At 44.3% G+C, this 20000-nt stretch overlaps 2 long non-coding RNA genes across 2 annotated transcripts in view; one reads left to right on the forward strand and one right to left on the reverse strand.

Annotated features, from left to right (window-relative positions):
- Positions 1-20000, forward strand: part of LOC123515379 — a 183102-nt gene that overhangs the window by 54424 nt on the left and 108678 nt on the right. The window contains exon 2 of the long non-coding RNA XR_006677859.1: positions 8572-8644. This is a non-coding gene — a long non-coding RNA (uncharacterized LOC123515379). The remainder of the gene's footprint in view (positions 1-8571; positions 8645-20000) is intronic.
- LOC123515380 overlaps positions 9928-20000 on the reverse strand; it is a 12592-nt gene continuing 2519 nt past the window's right edge. The window contains exon 2 of the long non-coding RNA XR_006677861.1: positions 9928-10028. This is a non-coding gene — a long non-coding RNA (uncharacterized LOC123515380). The remainder of the gene's footprint in view (positions 10029-20000) is intronic.

Below are 20000 nucleotides of genomic sequence, written 5' to 3' on the forward strand. Positions count from 1 at the left end.
TTCTCTCGTTTTCTTTCTCCTGACCTTTCAATTTCTTTTTTTCTTGCAATTTTATTCTCTCTTGATGACTTTTTATCGTCCAACTCTCTCTCTCTCTCTCTCTCTCTCTCTCTCTCTCTCTCTCTCTCTCTCTCTCTCTCTGAAACCCATAAGATTGAACTCTGATGCTAATGATGCTTGATTCTGTTAGTATAGGCAAAGTTTATCACCAATGGAGCATCTGTGTGTGTGTGTGTGTGTGTGTGTGTGTGTGTGTGTGTGTGGATGAACGAGGCGGTTGTCCTACGCAAGAGGGCGTGACGGGAACTAAACTGCCAACACGCTAACAACTCCACAAGGCGATAATTCTGCTGGGTACACAAACAATAGTGCTTAGTTCATCTTTGAGAGAGAGAGAGAGAGAGAGAGAGAGAGAGAGAGAGAGAGAATATCAGACATTTCTTCTTTGTCTCTCTCTCTCTCTCTCTCTCTCTCTCTCTCTCTCTCTCTCTCTCTCTCTCTCTCTCTCTCTCTCTCTCTCTCTCTCTCTCTCTCTCTCTCTCTCTCTCTCTCTTTAGCTCCCTATACCTCCTTTTATCCTTCTCTTTGCATCCACTTTGCTACTCACATCCATTCCTACACTCTTTACACTTAATTCTCAATACCCACTCTCTTCTCTCCTTTTATAATTTACACCCTCTCTTCTACACCAACCCCCTCTCTCTCCTACCCTTCCGTACACCTAATACCCGCTAACACATCCCTATACTTCCCTTAACACAAGCGAACCTACAGTGTTACATTCCCTCTCCACGTAACGCCACCTAACACACTCATCTTCCATCCAAATCCAAGTGAAATTGAGGTAATCCATCTTTCCCTACACGTTATAGTCTCTAGTTACCTTCTCACTTGTCACTTGCAACCTATAGCACTCCCAGGGGACGCGTACTCCATCTGGGGTATGCGTATAGCCACAGGGAGCGACACATGACGAGGCACAAGTCACTCAGGCGTCACACAAAGAGATGCTATTCCACTAAGGTTCTCTCAGTGCTGTGGGGTGAGAGATTGTGCGGCTGTGTGGCGTCAGGTGTGTGCTGTGACGTAACGAGAAAGGGGACCAGGTGCGTTAATAGACAGGTAGATGCCAGCAGTCAGCGAGGGTACAAGTGTGTGTGTGTGTGTGTGTGTGTGTGTGTGTGTGTGTGTGTGTGTGTGGTGGGAGGTTCTGATGAATGGCCCTGTTTTTTTTTTGTGTGTGTGTAAGAGGAATAACTGACTAAGGGCAACTAAAAATAATAAGAATAAAGCCCCACTTACTTATCAGTCCCCATACAGGTCCGATAGAGTTAGGTTAGGGACAAATGTGTTAAATGAAGTCAAGTCATGGGAAGTTGGAAATACAGAAGCAGGCAGGGAATTGCAGAGTTTGCCGGAGAACGTTTGTGTGTGTGTGTGTGTGTGTGTGTGTGTGTGTGTATTGGAAGGTCTTGATTATACAGTAGTGTGGTAAATGGTTTTGCTTGAATAAATATTAGTAAGTTTTGGTGGTTACGTGGATGGCTGGTTACGAAGTGATATATAAAGAATCGCTGTATACATATAGGGGTGAGATACAGAAGAATACAGGGCAGGTACAGGAATTCATGCTAATGTGACTAATACTTCACCTCACTGACTAAAATGTGACGCTTTTGATGTTAGCCATTTTTGAGTTTGTAAAAAGGAATTCATCTTATATGTAACTTAATTCTTATCGTGAGAGAGAGAGAGAGAGAGAGAGAGAGAGAGAGAGAGAGAGAGAGAGAGAGAGAGAGAGAGAGCGGAAACGATAACTCACTACTCATGCATCAACAGGAAAACAAAAATCAACGAAAATAAGATAAACCACGAAAAACCACGACAAACCACGACAAGATAAGACAAGACAAGACAAGGCAAGACAAGAGCAACAAAAACACAACACTTCACAACCCCATCACATCGCAGATCAAACACACAACACATAACATTCACTCCCTCTACTCTTAAACTTTTCCGCTCCTCACCTCCACTATACATTCAAAAGGCTCTTGTTGAAGCTATCCTGGTTATTAAGTGTGCTTTTTAACGATTCTAGTGACAGATTAACAAGTTCTCTGCATTATAAACAGGTGAAACAGTCTCGAAAACACGGTGACTCTTCTCTATGACCTTAGAAAAATAGACTATTCAAAACGCTTTTCTCTCTCACGTCGACTATTTACAAAGGGTCTAGTTCAGTGGTTCCCAAACTGGGGGGCGCGCCCCCCTAGGGAGGCGTAAAGAGAATTCAAGGGGGGCGTGAAGTCATCTGCTAAAAAAAATGTTTTAATAGATTATAAGAATAATAAAATCAAAATGTCTCTCTGGAATGTACTATTATTTGTTTGAGTGGCTTTCATTATTAAAATTTAATACAAACAGAGATCTGTTTTCCTGCTAAGAAATAAATGCAATAAAATAAAATAAGTTCACATGAGCAAAAGAGGAAGTGGGAGGGGGGGGCGTGCGGGTCTACTGGAAGCAAGAAGGGGGCGTCAGGTAAGATAGTTTGGGAACCACTGGTCTAGTTGAAGATAGTCATGTTTTTAAGGGTATTTTCATGGTTCTGGTGATGGATTAGCAAGATTTCTAGTTGATCATAAGGAGAAACTGTCTTGAAAACTCGGCTACTCGTCTATGGGAACTTCAAAAATTGTCGCGGTGAGAGAAAAAGCATTTCTGAATGTGGCCGATAGTCATACTGAAGTCATGCTGTTTGTAAGAGAGTTTTTGTACGATTCTAGTGGCAGATTAGCAACATTTCTACATTAATAATAGCAGGAACACTCTTGAGAACCCAGCTTACTCTCTCTGTGACCTTGGAAAATAGTCGTGCAGAGAGAGAGAGAGAGAGAGAGAGAGAGAGAGAGAGAGAGAGAGAGAGAGCAAATCGTTTCACAATACAGATCATAAACTAAGACCAGAGCGAGAGAGACAAACCAAGCAACTCTCTCTCTCTCTCTCTCTCTCTCTCTCTCTCTCTGACATCCCTCTCACGACTCGGCTGGGCAATCGCAGCAAGCATCGCGGCGAGTCATGCTGGGTCCAAGGGTTTTTGCCGCCGGAGAAGGATGGACGCAGTGATACCGTAATTGTCGACCTCTCTCTCTCTCTCTCTCTCTCTCTCTCTCTCTCTCTCTCTCTCTCTACCACTTTGTACTCCTTGCACCGTTTCTCCGCGTCTCTCAGGCCTTCGCTCTGTTTTGAAGGGGTGTAATGATAAAGAGCCGGGTTGTCAAGAGTTTTTCTCCTGTTAACCTGTTCAATATTGGGACACATTTTTAACCTTAAGATTTGTGTACGATTAGGGCATTTTATTGACATTAGGAAGAGTCTGCAGAGGTCAGAAGGTTAATAGCCACAGTCTTCACTATTTTAATCCCCCACATAAGTTTCTGAAGTCGTACAAAATCACTGAATAGTAACCAGAATGAATATGGAAACGCGTCATGGTACTCAAGGGGTTGATAATGTAGGAATGTGGTTTATTCATCAATAGAACTGTAAAATCTTCTTTAAAAACCCGTGTACCTTCACCTTGAGTGTTTTCATAAACCACAGACACGATGAGCCGAGTTCTTAAGACTGTTTCTCCTGTTAATATTGTAGAAATCTAGTTAATCTGCCACTAGAACCGTAAATACACCCTTGAAAACACGTGGAACTTCAACGAGAGCCTTTGGAAAATAGTAGTGGCGATCCAGCGATAAAAATGCCTCAGAATCAAGCCCTCACTCTAGCACACTGAAGAAATCTAGCTAATCTTTCACCAGAATCATAAAAAATATACTTAAAAAAAACATTGGAATCTAGTTAATCTTTTACCAGAATCGTAAAAAAACACCCATTAAATTGAAAAATCGTAAAAAAAAAAAAATACCCTTGAAATTGGAAAAGAAAAAAACTATGTAAAAGCCAATTTGAACCTCATGAAAGTAGTGAAGGTCCAGCGGAGAAGTGTTCCAGCATAATCTGTGTCCCGCGTGAGATCTGAGCTGAGGCGAGACCCACAAGGCACCACGACGCCAAGATATGCCAGCCTGTGTCCGTGCAGGTCCCAATTAGCGTGGCGGTGACCTGTTGCCTTTTGTGTGTGTGTGTGTGTGTGTGTGTGTGTGTGTGTGTGTGTGTGTGTGTGTGTGTTACTTAAGGTCGCTGCTTTAAGAGAATGTTAGGGCCAGTTACGTGTGTGTGTGTGTGTGTGTGTGTGTGTGTGTGTATTATGGAAGAGGGAAAGCTGGCAAAGGGCAACAAAAAAAAAAAAAAGGCCCACTTGATTGCCAGTTCCTTAAAAGATTAATAGAGTGAGTCAAAAGTCTGGAATAAAAGTCTTGAAATCTCCCTCTTAAAGGAAGTCAAGTCGTGTATGTGTGTGTGTGTGTGTGTGTGTGTGTGTGTGTGTGTGTGTGTGTGTGTGTGTGTGTGTGTGTGTGAGTGTGTGTGTGTATGTGACCCTCCAAAACAATCCCACTTCATCAAATCACTCGCCAGTTTACACAGTTTACTCAGTCACTCTTCAGCCATCGTCCTTCCAGCGTCTATTTGCTCCTCACTGCACCTCGCTGCCAATTACACCCGTACAGGGTAGTGCCTCCCCCCGCTCGGGCCATCCATCGCCGTGGCTAAGCCGGGTATACATTAGCATGAACACTGAAACATTGATCCTCACCCATTAATCTCTCGCCATGCACCGGTAGAAGCCCCACCAGGAGAGAGAGAGAGAGAGAGAGAGAGAGAGAGAGAGAGAGAGAGAGAGAAATGAGAGATGCGATGGTATTTGAAACGCTTTACTCTCATTCTCTCTCTCTCTCTCTCTCTCTCTCTCTCTCTCTCTCTCTCTCTCTCTCTCTCTCTCTCTCTCTCTCTCTCTTTAAGGCCACAGAGATGATGAACCCGGGTTACAAAGAGTGTTTCTCCTGTTAATAGTATAGAAACCTTGTTAATCTGTCACTACAACTGTAGAAACACCTTCAGTAACCTGTGTGTTGAAGTGAAGAGCAGGAGTATTTCAGAATATTGGCCAGAGAAAGGGAGGGAAGGAAGTGTTGTAGCGGGAAGGACAGAGAGAGAGGAGGGAGGCTGGGATGCGGAGAGGTGGGGGCTGAGTTGCAGGGACAGGGATGGGTAGGTTAGCAGACACACCCACATGGACCCACCACGAAGCGCCTCCAGACTTTATTTACGCGGCAAGTCAACAAGTGTTACGCGGGACACAAGCCTGGGACCGCCTTACGAGACTCACCGATGCCTCACCTCCACTCCATTCAAAAGACTCGACGCATTTGAAGTCACAAGGATTCCTAAGGCTATTTTTACGTCTCTAGGGGCAGATTAACTCGAGTTTTACACTGTTAATGGGAAAAACGCTCCTGAGAACCTGGTTAATCAGCTCTGTGGCCTTTGAGTAGTTGTGAGGAATAAAGGCAGGAAAAGAGAGCAGAGCGTTTCAGAATACGGCAAAGATCCGAGAGAGGTGACTCACAAATCCCAGAGAAGGAGGGGGAGGAGAAGGAGGAGATAGTGATGGTGGTGGTGGTGGTGGAAGGCGTAGGAAAGAGTAATGTTTAGAGAGACAGACTAATAAAAGAGGAAGAGATGGATGCTCAGGAAAAAATGTCTTGCCCAACAAAGGGAGAGCAACTGGCGTGCAGAGCAAACAGGAGCAGGCTGTTTACACTCGTCCCGCTCGACGTGGCGGGCAGGGACGCGTACCTCCGCCGTGTTCCTCCCTGGGGATATCGACCACTGCTGATCTTGGTCCACGCGTGACTCTAACTCTGCACACTGCTTGAAAACACTGTACTCTCCTCCCTCCTGCATACTCATCGCCACTGTACTCTACGCATCTCTGGCCACGCTTCACCTCTTCCCCCCAGTACAGTATATGGAAAAAACCCACTGTATTGTCTTCCTAACAAGCAATTAGCATTGACTGTCTCATCTCACCATACACAGTACATGCAAACACTGTACTCTCCTTCTGTTTAGTCATCCACACTATATCGTTACACTGTACTCATCATTTGTCAAACTCCTTCCCCTCAGACAAACTGGTACCTATAGTAAAGTACACTTTCAGCACTCTCAGCAACTCCGCCCTGAACACCACATGAAATAGCACTGAAATTCCCCTATCAGTTTATGCTGTACTCATTTGTTCCCTCAATCTAATCAGTACTTACTAAAACACACTATGTAGGAGACAGACTACCTCAATCAATCTCCACCACCTCCTCTTCTGACCAGCACAAGACAAAGCACTGTGATTCCAAGGCTCGTATTGCCACACACTTCTGCACACTACCCTCTCTACATTCAAAAGGCTTTAGTTGAAGTGACATGAGTTTTTAAGTTTGTTTCAATGGTTCTAGTGGCAAAATGAACAAGATTTCTACATCATTAACAGGAGAAACGAATGCAAAATGAAGCTAAACATCTCTGTGGACCTTGAAAACAGTCGTGGTGAGAAAGGAAAGCGTTTCTGCATACGGTCTCGAGTTCCCAGCTCAAGGAAAGAACCAATCCATTTCCCGTCACCTCAGGCAGCGCAGCGAGGAGGGAACCACAAGCACAGACCTTGCGAATATCGAGAACATTAGGAACGAAGCGAATCTAAACATCGAAGTCATGCACGAGGGACTTTGTTACCTAACGCGCTTAGTTGCCAGGACAGAGGGAGGCAGGGAGGCAGGAAGGAAGGGAGAGAAGGAGAGAGGTGGTTGGTTGGCTATGTGTGTGTGTGTGTGTTGGGCAGGGGGAAGGGGAAGAGGATGGAGAGAAAGTTACAATCCATCGTTAATTGCTAGAAATAGAAGGGAGAAGGAGGGAGAGAAAGGAAAGAAAGATAAGAAAATAACAATCATAACAACAGCAAAACAACAACAAAAGGAACACGAACAAGAAGGAAACGAGAAACAGAAACAGAAGAAAGACAATAAACATGAGGACTCACAACCACCACCACCTACCACCACCACCACCACTATCACTACTACTACCACCACAGCAACCACTACCACTACCACCACCACCACTACCTTATACCACAACACAAAGTACATCTCCCTCGCAGCCTTCCATAAATGTCACCCACTTTGGTCTGCGTCTGACGGCAGTTCGACAGATGCACAAAAGATCTCCTTCTTCACCTCCCCCTCGCCCCGTCCTCCTGGTTGGGTGTGCTGGGAAAGGTAGCGCGTACCCTGAGAGGCATGAAGGAGCTTGTGCGTGTCCGGGGCGGCGTGGAGGCAGGGAAGGGGGAGTGAGGGAGGTAGATGGGGGAGTGAGTGCATTCCTCCCCCTCACTGCTTGTTCTTGTTCTCATCCATGCGTCAAGTGGCGGTTCAAGTACACTAGTGGATCAAGGGTGTGCGGCTTCCTCTGTCCCGCTGTACTAATTATGATTCCCTGATAGCGCCGCCGACTCTCTAGCGCATTATTCAGAAACGCTTCTCTCTCTCTCTCTCTCTCTCTCTCTCTCTCTCTCTCTCTCTCTCTCTCTCTCTCTCTCTCTCTCCGCGACCATTTTCAAAGACCACAAAGACGATTAGCCGAGTTCAAAAGACTATTTTTCCTGTTGTTAATGTAGAAAACGTGTTATTATGTCACGAATTACAGACACATCTTTTAAAAATCCGTGTCACTTCAACTAGAGCTTAGGGTCACATTAAAAAACGCTTCCCCCCTACTCTCTCTCTCTCTCTCTCTCTCTCTCTCTCTCTCTCTCTCTCTCTCTCTCTCTCTCTCTCTCTCTCTCTCTCTCTCTCTCTCTCTCTCTCTCTCTCTCACCGCGACCATTTTCAAAGACCACAGAGACGATTAGCCGAGTTCAAAAGAGTATTTCTCCTGTTAATAATGTAGAAAACTTGTTAACATGTCACTAGAATTACAGAAACATCCTTAAAACTCGTGTCACTTCAATTAAAGCCCCTTGAAGATATAAAGGTGCTGTGAGGCGTGGAAGTGTTTCAGAATATGGGGGAGATCTGAAGCGAATGTGTTGAGGAAAACCCCGCCAGTTAGTTGTCTTGTGTGACCGCTTAGAGACGAGGCAGAATAGAGATTAGGGATTAAAGAAAGGGTCTAATGTGAGTAATTTGGTCACCCTTGATAGAAACAGGACAGAATGCAATAAAAGTTAGTGAATGAAGGAGAACACAGATAGTTTGTAGTACTTTTTTGATAGAGAAACGGGATACAATGCAGAAGGTAGTGAATAAATGAAGATATAAGTAGTTTGTGGTGCTTTTCTACAGAGAGAGACGGGATAGAATGCAGTAGAAATTAGTGAGTGAATGAAGATATAGATAATTTGTGGTGTTATTTGATTGAGGGACCGGATACAATGCAATAGAAGTTAGTGATTGAAGAAATATTATAATGTGTATCTCGTGTTACCTTTAAGAGACACAACAGTACAGAATACAATACAGTAATCAGTATAAGTGATGTATCATACCTTATATATCATCCAATGTAACACCACTTTCCACATCAAACACTGGTCACTCTTTCTCTCCTGTGCAGCGGCGAGGCGAGTGTGGGGAGCTCCTGTGACGATCCCTGCTCCTGCCTGGATGACGTGTGGCCTTGGCGTGACGTGAGTACCCTGTGTTTAGATATAAGCTTTTTTTTTTCTATGTAAGAGAGGAAAACTGCCCAAGAACATAAAAAAAGGAAAGAAAAAGCCCTACTTGGTTGTCAGCCGCCTTGCAAAGTTAGCCAAAATAAAAGATCTTGAAACCTCTAGAAATGTATGAATGACTGAGAGTATTAGTTAACTCTTGCATTGGAGAGTTGGACATGAGGTGTTGTGTTTCTTATGGTTCTTCAGATGATTCAGACAGTTCACCATTTCGAAGCCACGTGAGTGTTGCGAGGGACAAAAGGTATGATGCTGCGGTTGTTGTTCTTGTTGTTATTTTAGTATTTATTTATTTGTTGTTCTTGTTGTTATTCATTATTTATTTGTTGTTCTTGTTGTTGTTTATTGTTTATTTGTGGGCATAGTGAAACAGTTTTGCTAATTCTGTGCCAGTGAACGTTTCTATGGGACAAAAAATATGATGCTGCTCTTGTTATTTTTTTTTTCTCATTTTTCTTTATGGAGTGTTGAAAGAGTTTGTTAATTTCTATACAGTGATTATTTCTGGGCCAAAATCATATAAGTACATACTCAAATTCTCTCTCTCTCTCTCTCTCTCTCTCTCTCTCTCTCTCTCTCTCTCGTTTCGTGGAAGCTTACTTAATTAACACACGGGCAAAATGTGGACCCGTGATTCTTCTCTGTGGTCTTGCAAGGAGAACCGTTGCGTGGGGCGGGCAAGGCGGGACTGGGCGGTGGAGCAGGGGAGAGGGAAACGGGGCGAGACGAGTTGCGGGGCGGCACAGATGGGGCGGGGTTGGAAAGACTAAAAAATATTAAAGGAAAAAATTGTCTAAGGAAAAAAAATCATGAAAGAAAAAGTTAAAAGATTCTGGAGATGAAAATAATAAGGAAAAAAAAAAAGGAAAGGAACAAAATATAAGGTGAAGAAAAAGAGCTCGTGTGTGTGTGTGTGTGTGTGTGTGTGTGTGTGTGTGTGTGTGTGTGTGTGTGTGTGTGTGTGTGTGTGTGTGTGTGTGTGTGTGTGTGATCTTGACCTCTGACCTGCCTTTGCCCACTTAAGATATTTATGTGACTGTGTGTGTGTGTGTGTGTGTGTGTATGTTCTCTCTCTCTCTCTCTCTCTCTCTCTCTCTCTCTCTCTCTCTCTCTCTCTCTCTCTCTCTCTCTCTCTCTCTCTCTCTCTCGTCTCTTCTGTGTCTGATGGTGAGTTGCTGTGGTGTTTGCCTTGGTGGTGTCTCTTGTTTTACTTGCTGTTTATCTCTCCTCTGTCTCTCCGCTGTCTCTCCGCTGTCTCTCCTCCGTCTCTCCTCCGTCTCTCATTTTCTCTTCCCTCCTCTCCTCTCTTCCACCTGGTTATTAATTACACCAGGCTGACCTGAGAATGAAAGAAAAAAAAGTGTTATTTTATGATTAGCGGTGTGTGTGTGTGTGTGTGTGTGTGTGTGTGTGTTGTCAGCTTGTTCATTCATTAGGTCTTATGTCTCTTTTTCTTCTCTCTCTCTCTCTAAAGCTATTCTTCCTTCCTTCCTTCCTTCCTTCCTTCCTTCCTTCCTTCCTTCCTTCCTTCCTTCCTTCACGTACTCTCACGTTATACTTTCATTTACCTTACTGCCATCTCCATTCACTGTATTCCTTCCTCCAATTCTCTCTTCTTTCTTCTCTCCTTACCTTTTCCTTCCCCTTCACTCCCTCCCTGCTTTCATCTCTACCTCCCTCCACCCTCTTCGTTTCTCACACCCTCCGTAACACATCATCTACAACCCTCCACTACCATCCCTCTCTCTTGTTTACTTACACTATGCACGAAATAGATGGACGGGACAAGCAGGCAGAGAGGCAGGCAGGCAGGCAAGCAAGGGAGACAGGCTGGGGATAGACGAATGACCTGGTGTGTGTGTAGGGAAGAGGGAAGGGAGGTTAGGGTATAGAAGGCTAAGGAAGGTTAAGGAAGGAAGGGAGGGAACAATAAATAGGCTGAAAACGGCTGGTTGTTTGTGTAGGAAGCATCTATCAGGGTGAATTGCGAGAGTGTTGTGTGTGATGGATGTTGCTTCCTTGGTGTTAGATTCCTCGCCCGTGCTGTGAGGTGAGCCCATGGGGGTGTTATGATGTGGTGGTGGTAGCGGTGGTGGTGTATGATGGTGTTTATGTTGTGGTGATGATGATGGTGATGTTCTTGTGGTTTTGGTGGTGGTGTTGTGAGTTAATGTTAGTGTGTGAGGTGGTTATGATAGTGTTTGTGGTGTTGTGGTGGTGATGACGTGGTGGTGGTGATGTGAGCAATGTGTTAGTGTATGAGGTGGTTATGATGGTTGTGTTGTGGTGATGATGATGATGGTGATGTGCTTGTAGTGTTGGTAGTGGTGGTGTGAGCAGTGTGTTAGTGTATGAGGTGGTGTATGATGGTGTTTGTGTTGTTGTGATGGCGATGATGATGACGATAATGATGGTGTTATGATCATGGAGATTATGTTGCATTGTGGTGCTTCATCATCCACATATGACACTAAACCATAATCTTCCCCACACCATCCCTAACCTCTTCAGTACTGGGACACATTTTTACCTTGAAATCTGTGTACAATTAGACAACTTCATTGATATTAGTAAGGCTCTCTGAAGGCCACAAAATTAACAGCCACAGTCTACACTATTCTAATCCTCCACATGAGTCTCTAAAGCTGTACAAAACCACCAAATAGTAAGCAGAATGAATATGGAAACGCGTCATGGCACTGAAGAGGTTAAAACTGTACACACAAAGCTATAAAGCAAAGCAATTCAGGTCTTTAGTACGTCCTTGCCTCGCCTCTCTCCGCCGTGACTGCTCTGCTCTGAGTTACGAGGACGCGAGGAGAGGAATGGCACGGGCAGGATTTACCCTTAAGTCGATAATTAGGGCGAATAGGCCATTACAGCGCGCCAGACACTGAGGAGCCGCCTTCAGGAATGAGGGATCAGCTTGCGGCCTCAGGAGAACAAGGACCTGGAAGACGTACAGCCAGAGAGAAATAGATAGACAGAGAGAGAGGTGGGGGAGAGGAGGGAAGGAGGGAAGGGAGAAGAGAGATGAGAAAGAGGAAGAAGAATAGGAAAGAAGGAAATGATTTAAGTCAGCTGGATAGAGAGAGAGAGAGAGAGAGAGAGAGAGAGAGAGAGAGAGGTATCCTACGGTTCTTCCTTCATTTCCTCTTCCTTTCTCTCTCCCCTCTCGCGTCCGCTCCAGATAAACATTCTCTCTCTCTCTCTCTCTCTCTCTCTCTCTCTCTCTCTCTCTCTCTCTCTCTCTCTCTCTCACTGTTTATCATTTTACTCTCCTCTCCCCTTTCTATCTCTCTCACACTGTTTTCTGACTGGTGAAGGGGAGAGAGAGAGAGAGAGAGAGAGAGAGAGAGGGAGTGTCCAGTCCTGCACGTTCCCCGCCTTGGTCAGTGAGTGAGTGAGTGAGGGCGCCGCGGGGAAGTAAAGGTCACCATCATGATCCAAAGGAGAATTATTTGACATTTGACTCAGCGCACGATACGAAAATTCTCCTACCACGATGAAGAAAGGTGTCTCTTATTTTACACGATTCCTGCCCCCTCTCTCTCTCTCTCTCTCTCTCTCTCTCTCTCTGGAAAAGGTTTGGAGCGATTGTAAGAGATTATTTCTTCTGCCTCAGAGTAACACCAACGGGAAGCGCCACCACTCCATAAATGGCGTCTTTCTCCCTCTTCCTCTTCCTCCTCCTCCTCCTCCTCCTCCTCCTCCTCCTCCTCCTCCTCCTCCACATCTTTTCCTCCTCCTCCTTCTCCTCTTCTTTTTCTTCTTCCTTTTCTTTTTCTTTCTTTCTTTCTTTTCTTTTTCTTCTTCTTCTTCTTCTTCTTCTTCTTCTTCTTCTTCTTCTTCTTCTTCTTCTTCTTCTTCTTCTTCTTCTTCTTCTTCTTCTTCTTCTTCTTCTTCTTCTTCTTCTTCTTCTTCTTCTTCTTCTTCTTCTTCTTCTTCTTCCTGTTTTGATATTCTTGTTCTTGTTCTTGTTCTTCTTGATCTTTTTCTTCTTCTTCTTATTCCTCCTCCTCCTCCTCCTCCTCCTCCTCCTCCTCCTCCTCCTCCTCCTTCTCTATGGATTCTCATGTCTATTGTTAACATTACGTAATAGAAGAATAATGAGAGAGAGAGAGAGAGAGAGAGAGAGAGAGAGAGAGAGAGAGAGAGAGAGAGAGAGAGAGAGAGAGAGAGAGAACAGGTGTACCCGGCCAGGTCTCGCTCAGGTAAACGGAATGGGCGTTATTGATTCCTTGTCTCTGCACTTAATTAGAGGTGTGGCGGAGCGGCGTGCGGCTTGACGGGCAAAAAAAAAACAAAGGCAGCCAAGGTTCGAATCTCTCTTACACCCGAATTCAGAAACGCCATGTTCTTATACCATGACAGTTTTCCAAGGCCACAGAGACGAAGGGTTGTGTTTTCAAGATAGTTTTTCCTTATAGTAATGTAGAAATCTTGCCAGTCCATCAATAGAACCATAAAAAATGCCCCTGATAACACGAGGATCTTCAACTGGAGCCTATGGAAGGTAGTGATGGTGAGAGAACAAAGCGTTTCAGAATACGAGCCTGTAATGACACACTGAGACAGCCTTGAGGGGAGGACAATATAGGGTAACGTGTGGGACGGTTCACCACTCTTAGCTAAAAATTATACTCCTGATTATTAGTTATTTTCTAAGTTTCTCTTCGGCTTTTCTTTCTTTTAACGTCACTGTTGGAGGATTAAAGTGTGATAAAGCAGTGCATGGAGGGGGAAGAGGGAATAGATGTGGTGAAGTAATGAAGGGTATAAGAAAAGAAGAAGAGGAAATAAGAGGGAATGAGAAGGAGGAGGAGAGGAGGCAAAAGTTAAAGATGCAAAAGAGAGAGAGAGAGAGAGAGAGAGAGAGAGAGAGAGAGAGAGAGAGAGAGAGAGAGAGAGAAGTAAAAGCAAGGTATGAGAAAAGAAGGGAAAGAGAAAAGGAGAGGGAATGAGAAGGAGGAGGAGGAGGAGGAAGAGGAGGAGGAGGAGGAGGAGGAGGAGAAGGAGGAGGAGGAAGAGGCAAAAGGCAATAGACACGAAAGAGAGAGAAGTAAAGTAGGGTATGAGAAACGAAGGAAAAAGATAAAATGAGAAAGAGAATGGTGAGGAGGAGGAATAGGAGGAGGAGGAGGAGGAGGAAGAGGAGGAGCGGCTCTTGAAAGATGTTTCCTGTAGGTAAAGAAACTGTTTATTTTTCCTCTCTTCTATTATCTTGTCCTTTCATCTTCAAGTTTATGGTCTATTCTGCCCGTCGTGTGCTCCCTTCCCGGCCCGTCCCACCCTCCCACCGCTGTCCCGTCCCTTCGATCGCTCCCCAGAACCCATAACATTGGTGCTAAAACTTTCCTCCATCAAGTCAGTCAGTCACGCTTCTCTACTCGGGCACTCCCCACTCCCACACTCCCGGCTACTCCCTTTGTGCCCAGCCGTGCTCCTCCCGCGAGTAAGTGCAGCGTCATTTAGCAATTAATGGACGAGAAAAGTGGGTTCGCGCGTGGTAAAGAGGACCTGGTTTCTTTCTCGGCGTCTTCTACCACCAGGCGTCCGTACCCGAGGCGCCACAGATGACTTGGTTTTGTGTTCTCAGGAGCATTCTGAAGCATGTGTGTGTGTGTGTGTGTGTGTGTGTGTGTGGCGGAGGTCTTCTCTCTGTGTCTTCGCTGTGCCAAGGCCGCGGTGTCGCCTGCTTGACTGATTAGCTCGAGTGCTTGGCTGGAGTGTCTGGCTGTCTGTCTGGCTATGTGGCTGCCTGGGTGGCTGGGTGACTGACTGGCTGGCGTGTTAGTTATAGGTGGCTGTTTCTCTCTCTCTCTCTCTCTCTCTCTCTCTCTCTCTCTCTCTCTCTCTCTCTCTCTCTCTCTCTCTCTCTCTCTCTCTCTCTCTGTCTCTCATGTCTCTAAGCATCTCAAAGGATTCTAGTTCGTGTCACTGGTTTTCGTTGACGTTTCTGTGGTTGTAGTGATACGTTAAGGAGATTTTTGTGTTGTTTAGAGGAGAAACAGTCTTAAGAACTCGGCTTGCCATCTCTGTGGCCTTTGAAAATCGTCGTGGTGAGAGAATAATGTGTTTCTAGATACGGGTTTAACGTGTACAATGCTCTCCTTACGCTTTCCAAAGTGTTACCTGTACGTTATACTGCACAGAGAGAGAGAGAGAGAGAGAGAGAGAGAGAGAGAGAGAGAGAGAGAGGCTGATTGAATCCATTTTTTTTCTCATACCTCCGGACAGACACACACACACACACATGCACACACACACACGGCTGCATGTTGGAATGTTTGCAATTATCGTGGTATTGGGGCAGGCGGGGCGGGGCTGGACGGGGCGGGGCGGGGCGCTCGTATCCTGCGCACCCACCACCCTTATAGATAAATAGATAGATAGATAGATAGATAGATAGATAGATAAATAAATAAATAGATAGCCTTATACATAATAGGATAAATTGATTGGTAGATGAATAGGTAGATAGATAGAAAGATAGATAGGATTAGTAACCTTATATATAGACAGACAGACAGACAGACAGACAGACAGACAGGTAAACAAACATAAACAATATAAAGCCAACTAAAAATTACTTGCCCAATATAATAGGTGCAAACTTTTCACAAATACATTTCACACGACGCCACTTGAAGGAGGAGGAAGAGGAGGAGGAGGAGGAGGAAGAGGAGAGAGAAGAAAGACAGGGAGGATAGTGTAAGGAAAGGAGGAGGAGGGGTATGTAGAGGTATGGAATTAGAATGAAGAGGAGAGGGAGTAAGAGAAGGAGGAGGAGGAGGAGGAGGAGGAGGAGGAGTAGAGAAGAAGGAAGATGGTATATTGTGAAAGATTTGAGAGGAAATGGAAGAGGAATAGGAGGAAGAGAAGAAGAAGAAGAAGAAGAAGAAGAAGAAAAAAAAAAGAAGAAGAAAGAAGAAAAAGAAGAAAAAACAATATAGAGAAAATTAGACAGAATACTACTACTACTACTATTACTACTACTACTATAATAATAATAATAATAATAATAATAATAATAATAATGAAAACAAAAATAATGATAATAATAATAAGAAGAAAAATAAAAAAAAAATAAAAACGCATTATAGAGAAAAACAGACAAAACAAAATACATAAAAAACAAAAAAAAAAACAAGAAAAATAAGAACAAACCCAAGGATACAAGATGAAGGAATCCCAGTATATATATCCCTCAGTATCACAACTCTCTATTCACATCCTTCACGTCCTTCTCATCCTTTTCCCCTTGGCTTTGTGGCGGCAGCGGGGTCCTCCATAGCGATAGATTTCCGATATTCCCTTGTAATCCTTCGCTCTGCCGGCTTTCAATACTGTGTACGAGTGTTTGGAAGTGTGGGAGTGAATAGGAGATGCTTAGGAGTGGGTAGGAGATGCTTAGGAGCGTTTGGGAGTGTGTAGGAGTGAATAGGAGTGAGTAAGCGTGTGTAGGAGATGTTTGGAGTGTAGGAAACATGTAGTACTATGTAGGAGACGTATAGGAGTCTGTAGGAGTCTTTGGGAGTGTGCAGAAGTGAGTAGGAGTCAATAGGAGTGTGTAGGAGATGTGTGGGAGTGTTTGGAAACGTGTAGGAGTGTGTGGGTGTGTGTAGGAGTGAGTAGGCGTCTTCAGGAGTGTTTAGGAAACGTGTAGGAGTGTGTAGGAGTGTTTGGGAGTGTGTGGAGTTCTTTTCCAGTCAGGCATGTCCTATACAGATTAATATTGTTGTTCTTTTAATTTTTTCTCGTGTTTTTTGTAAATAGTGTGTGTGTGTGTGTGTGTGTGTGTGTGTGTGTGTGTGTGTGTGTTTGTTTGACTTGGCAGCGAGCGAGCGAGCAAGCAAACGAAGCAAGAAAAAAAAATGATAACAACAGTATGAAATTACCTGATGTGTGTGTGTGTGTGTGTGTGTGTGTGTGTGTGTGTGTGTGTGTGTGTGTGTGTGTGTGTGTGTTATTATTGTTGTGCTGCGAGTTACTTCACCACTGTGTATGTATTCTCTCTCTCTCTCTCTCTCTCTCTCTCTCTCTCTCTCTCTCTCTCTCTCTCTCTCTCTCTCTCCCGGCGGTGCTTGAAGTCATAAATAATCTCTTTCACTCTTATCATACAACACTCTTTCTCCCCTTCTTGTTTTTATAGCTCATCTGAACAACTCTATTACATCCTCTCTCTCTCTCTCTCTCTCTCTCTCTCTCTCTCTCTCTCTCTCTCTCTCTCTCTCTCCCTCTCCCGCCTCCCAGACTCGTCCTTCACTGCTTCACTGCTTGTAGGAGGAGCCGACGAAGGCAAAAAAGGCCGCTCTTTCACGCTATACGAGGCACTTGGGCTAGTAGACAGTTGGGCGCGGAATTGGGCGGCTTCTCAGGAGGGTAAGGGACTAATACATGTCGTGGTTTATAGCCCAAGTTATTCCCCGGGCTGTATTGAGAGCTTTCCGCGTGATGAGAGGGAGGATCAAACCGGGTGACTTGTTTTCTCTTGTCTCTCGTTTGTTGTCTTGCCCTTTTGTCTTTACTAAGGTCTGTATTTAGTAACGCTCTGCTCTCTCTCTCTCTCTCTCTCTCTCTCTCTCTCTCTCTCTCTCTCTCTCTCTCTCTCTCGCCAGGACTATTTTCCAAGGCTACAGAGATGATTAGCGGGGTTTTCAAGAGTGTTTTTCCAGTTAGTAATGTAGAAAACTTGTCACTCTGCCTCTAAAACTCTGCCTCGTGTCATTCTGCCTCTAGAACCATAAAAGCTTGCCTTAAAACGCTTTGCTCTCTCACCACGATTATTTTCCAAAGCCACAGGGATGATTAGCGGGGTTTTCAAGAGTGTTTCTGCAGTTAATAATATAGAAATCTTGTCACTCCGCCTCTAGAACAGTAAAAACACCTTTAAAAACTCGTGTAAAATCTAATTAACGCCTTTTGAAATAGTAGAGATAGAGCGCAGAAGTGTTTGAGAATACGAGCCTTAGTCGCAAGAAGGGCAAGGAAAGGCGGGAACAGTGAGATTAATGGAATGATACTTCTGCTGCTTCTGTATTGACGAGGGTTAAGGATATGAGAGTTACTCGTGAAGTGGCGTCTGGTTTTCTCTCTGACTCTCTCGCTGGCTGTCTTGTGCTTCAGTCTTTAGGAGGGTAAGGGAAGGCTGGACAGTGTGGTGCTTACTTTGTTTCTATATTGAAGGAGATAAGGATATGATAGAAGAGATAAAGGAGAAAGTACTATTGTTATTACTACTCCTTATATTGCTGTTATTGTTGTTGCTTTTACTACTACTACTACTACTACTACTACTATTACTACTACTACTGTCAGAGAAACACAAATAGAGAAGCGTGTACAAACATTATTACTTAAAGAGACGAACAAACTGACATGCGAACAAACAGAAAGAAACATATTTTTAATCGAAAGCATAGAGAGAGAGAGAGAGAGAGAGAGAGAGAGAGAGAGAGAGAGAGAGAGAGACAGAAAAACACATTGATAATTGAAGAGAACCCCCAAAAAGAAACAGACATATAGAGTATTGATTGAACACACACACACACACACACACACACACACACACACACACACACACACACACACACACACAGAGAGAGAGAGAGAGAGAGAGAGAGAGAGAGAGAGAGAGAGAGAGAGAGAGAGAGAGCATGTCTGGGAGAGAGAGAGAGAGAGAGAGAGAGAGAGAGAGAGAGAGAGAGAGTGCTAATACCTGAGGGAGGCACTGAAGATGGTAAAGCATAAACACTTTTAGGCAACAAATAAACCCCATTTCTCTCTCTCTCTCTCTCTCTCTCTCTCTCTCTCTCTCTCTCTCTCTCTCTCTCTCTCTCTCTCTCATCAAGCACTTGAAAATGTTTATTTATCGCAACTTCTCTCTCTCTCTCTCTCTCTCTCTCTCTCTCTCTCTCTCTCTCTCTCTCTCTCTCTCTCTCTCTCTCTCTCTCTCTCTCTCTCTCTCTCTCTCTCTCTCTCTCTCTCTCTCTCTCTCTCTCAGTATCTCTGGCTAATTTTAATGCACTTCACGTCTCCTTTTGGAACTTAGAGCGAGTCACTGTTCCCTAGTCCGCTTCGTCTCTTAACCCCTTCAATACTGGGACACATTTTTACCTTAAGATTTGTGTAGCATTAGACCATTTTACTTGACATCAGGAAGGGTCTATGGAGGTCAGAAGATTTATGACCACAGTGTTCAGTATTTTTACCCCTTCAATACTGGGACACATTTTTACCTTGAGATTTGTGTAGCATTAGATAATTTCATGGACGTCAGAATATTAATGGCCACAGCCTTCACTATCTTAACCCCTTCAGTACTGGGACAAATTTTACCTGAGATTTGTGTAGCATTAGACCATTTTATCGACGTTAGGAAGGGTCTATGGAGGTCAGAAGATTAATGGTGACAGTCTTCACTGTTCTAACCCCATCCAGTAGTGGGACACATTTCATACTTTGAGATTTGTGTATGATTATACTATTCTATTGACATTATGAAGGGTGTATGGAGGTCAGAAGATTAATAGCCACAGTATTCACTATTCTAACCTCTTCAATAGTGTGACACATTTTTACCTTAAGATTTGTGTACGATTAGACCATTTTATTGACATTAGGAAGGGTCTATGGAGGTCTGAAGATTAATGGCCAAAGGCTTCACCATTTTAATCCCTCTCGTGAGTTTCTGAAGCTGTATAAAATCACCAAATACTAACCAGAATGAATATGCAATCGTGTCATAGCACTGAATGGCTAACTCTGGCCTCGCCACATCACCGTCACCGCCACACCTCCACTGTCACACCACAAGTATTACCGTCACATAGATCATCACAACACAAGCGTCACATCTTCACAGCTTAACCGTCATAGATTACACAGCTTTGAACCGTCACATAGAACATCACAGCATAAGTGTCATACCTTCACAGCTTCACCGTCACAGCGTCACCTCACAGCATCGCAGCGTCACACCGTCGTCGCGTCTCGGAGTTAGGTTGGCCCAAAGGTGACGTCAAGAAGGTATCAAATGTCTCCTCGCGGTCAAATTATGATAGACATCCGCTTTGCTCTCTCTCTCTCTCTCTCTCTCTCTCTCTCTCTCTCTCTCTCTCTCTCTCTCTCTCTCTCTCTCTCTCTCACACACACACACACACGCACATCGGAAAGCAATAAGAAGATAAACCACATAAAAAAACAACTTTTCTTTGACAAGCGAAGAGAAAGAAAGAAAAAAAAAAGAAACATGAAGGAGGAAAGAAGGGAAGATGAAGGGAAGGAAGGAAGAAGGAGGAGGAGGAGG

Source organism: Portunus trituberculatus, chromosome 39 (genome assembly GCF_017591435.1).
Source record: "Portunus trituberculatus isolate SZX2019 chromosome 39, ASM1759143v1, whole genome shotgun sequence".
NCBI lineage: Eukaryota > Metazoa > Arthropoda > Malacostraca > Decapoda > Portunidae > Portunus > Portunus trituberculatus.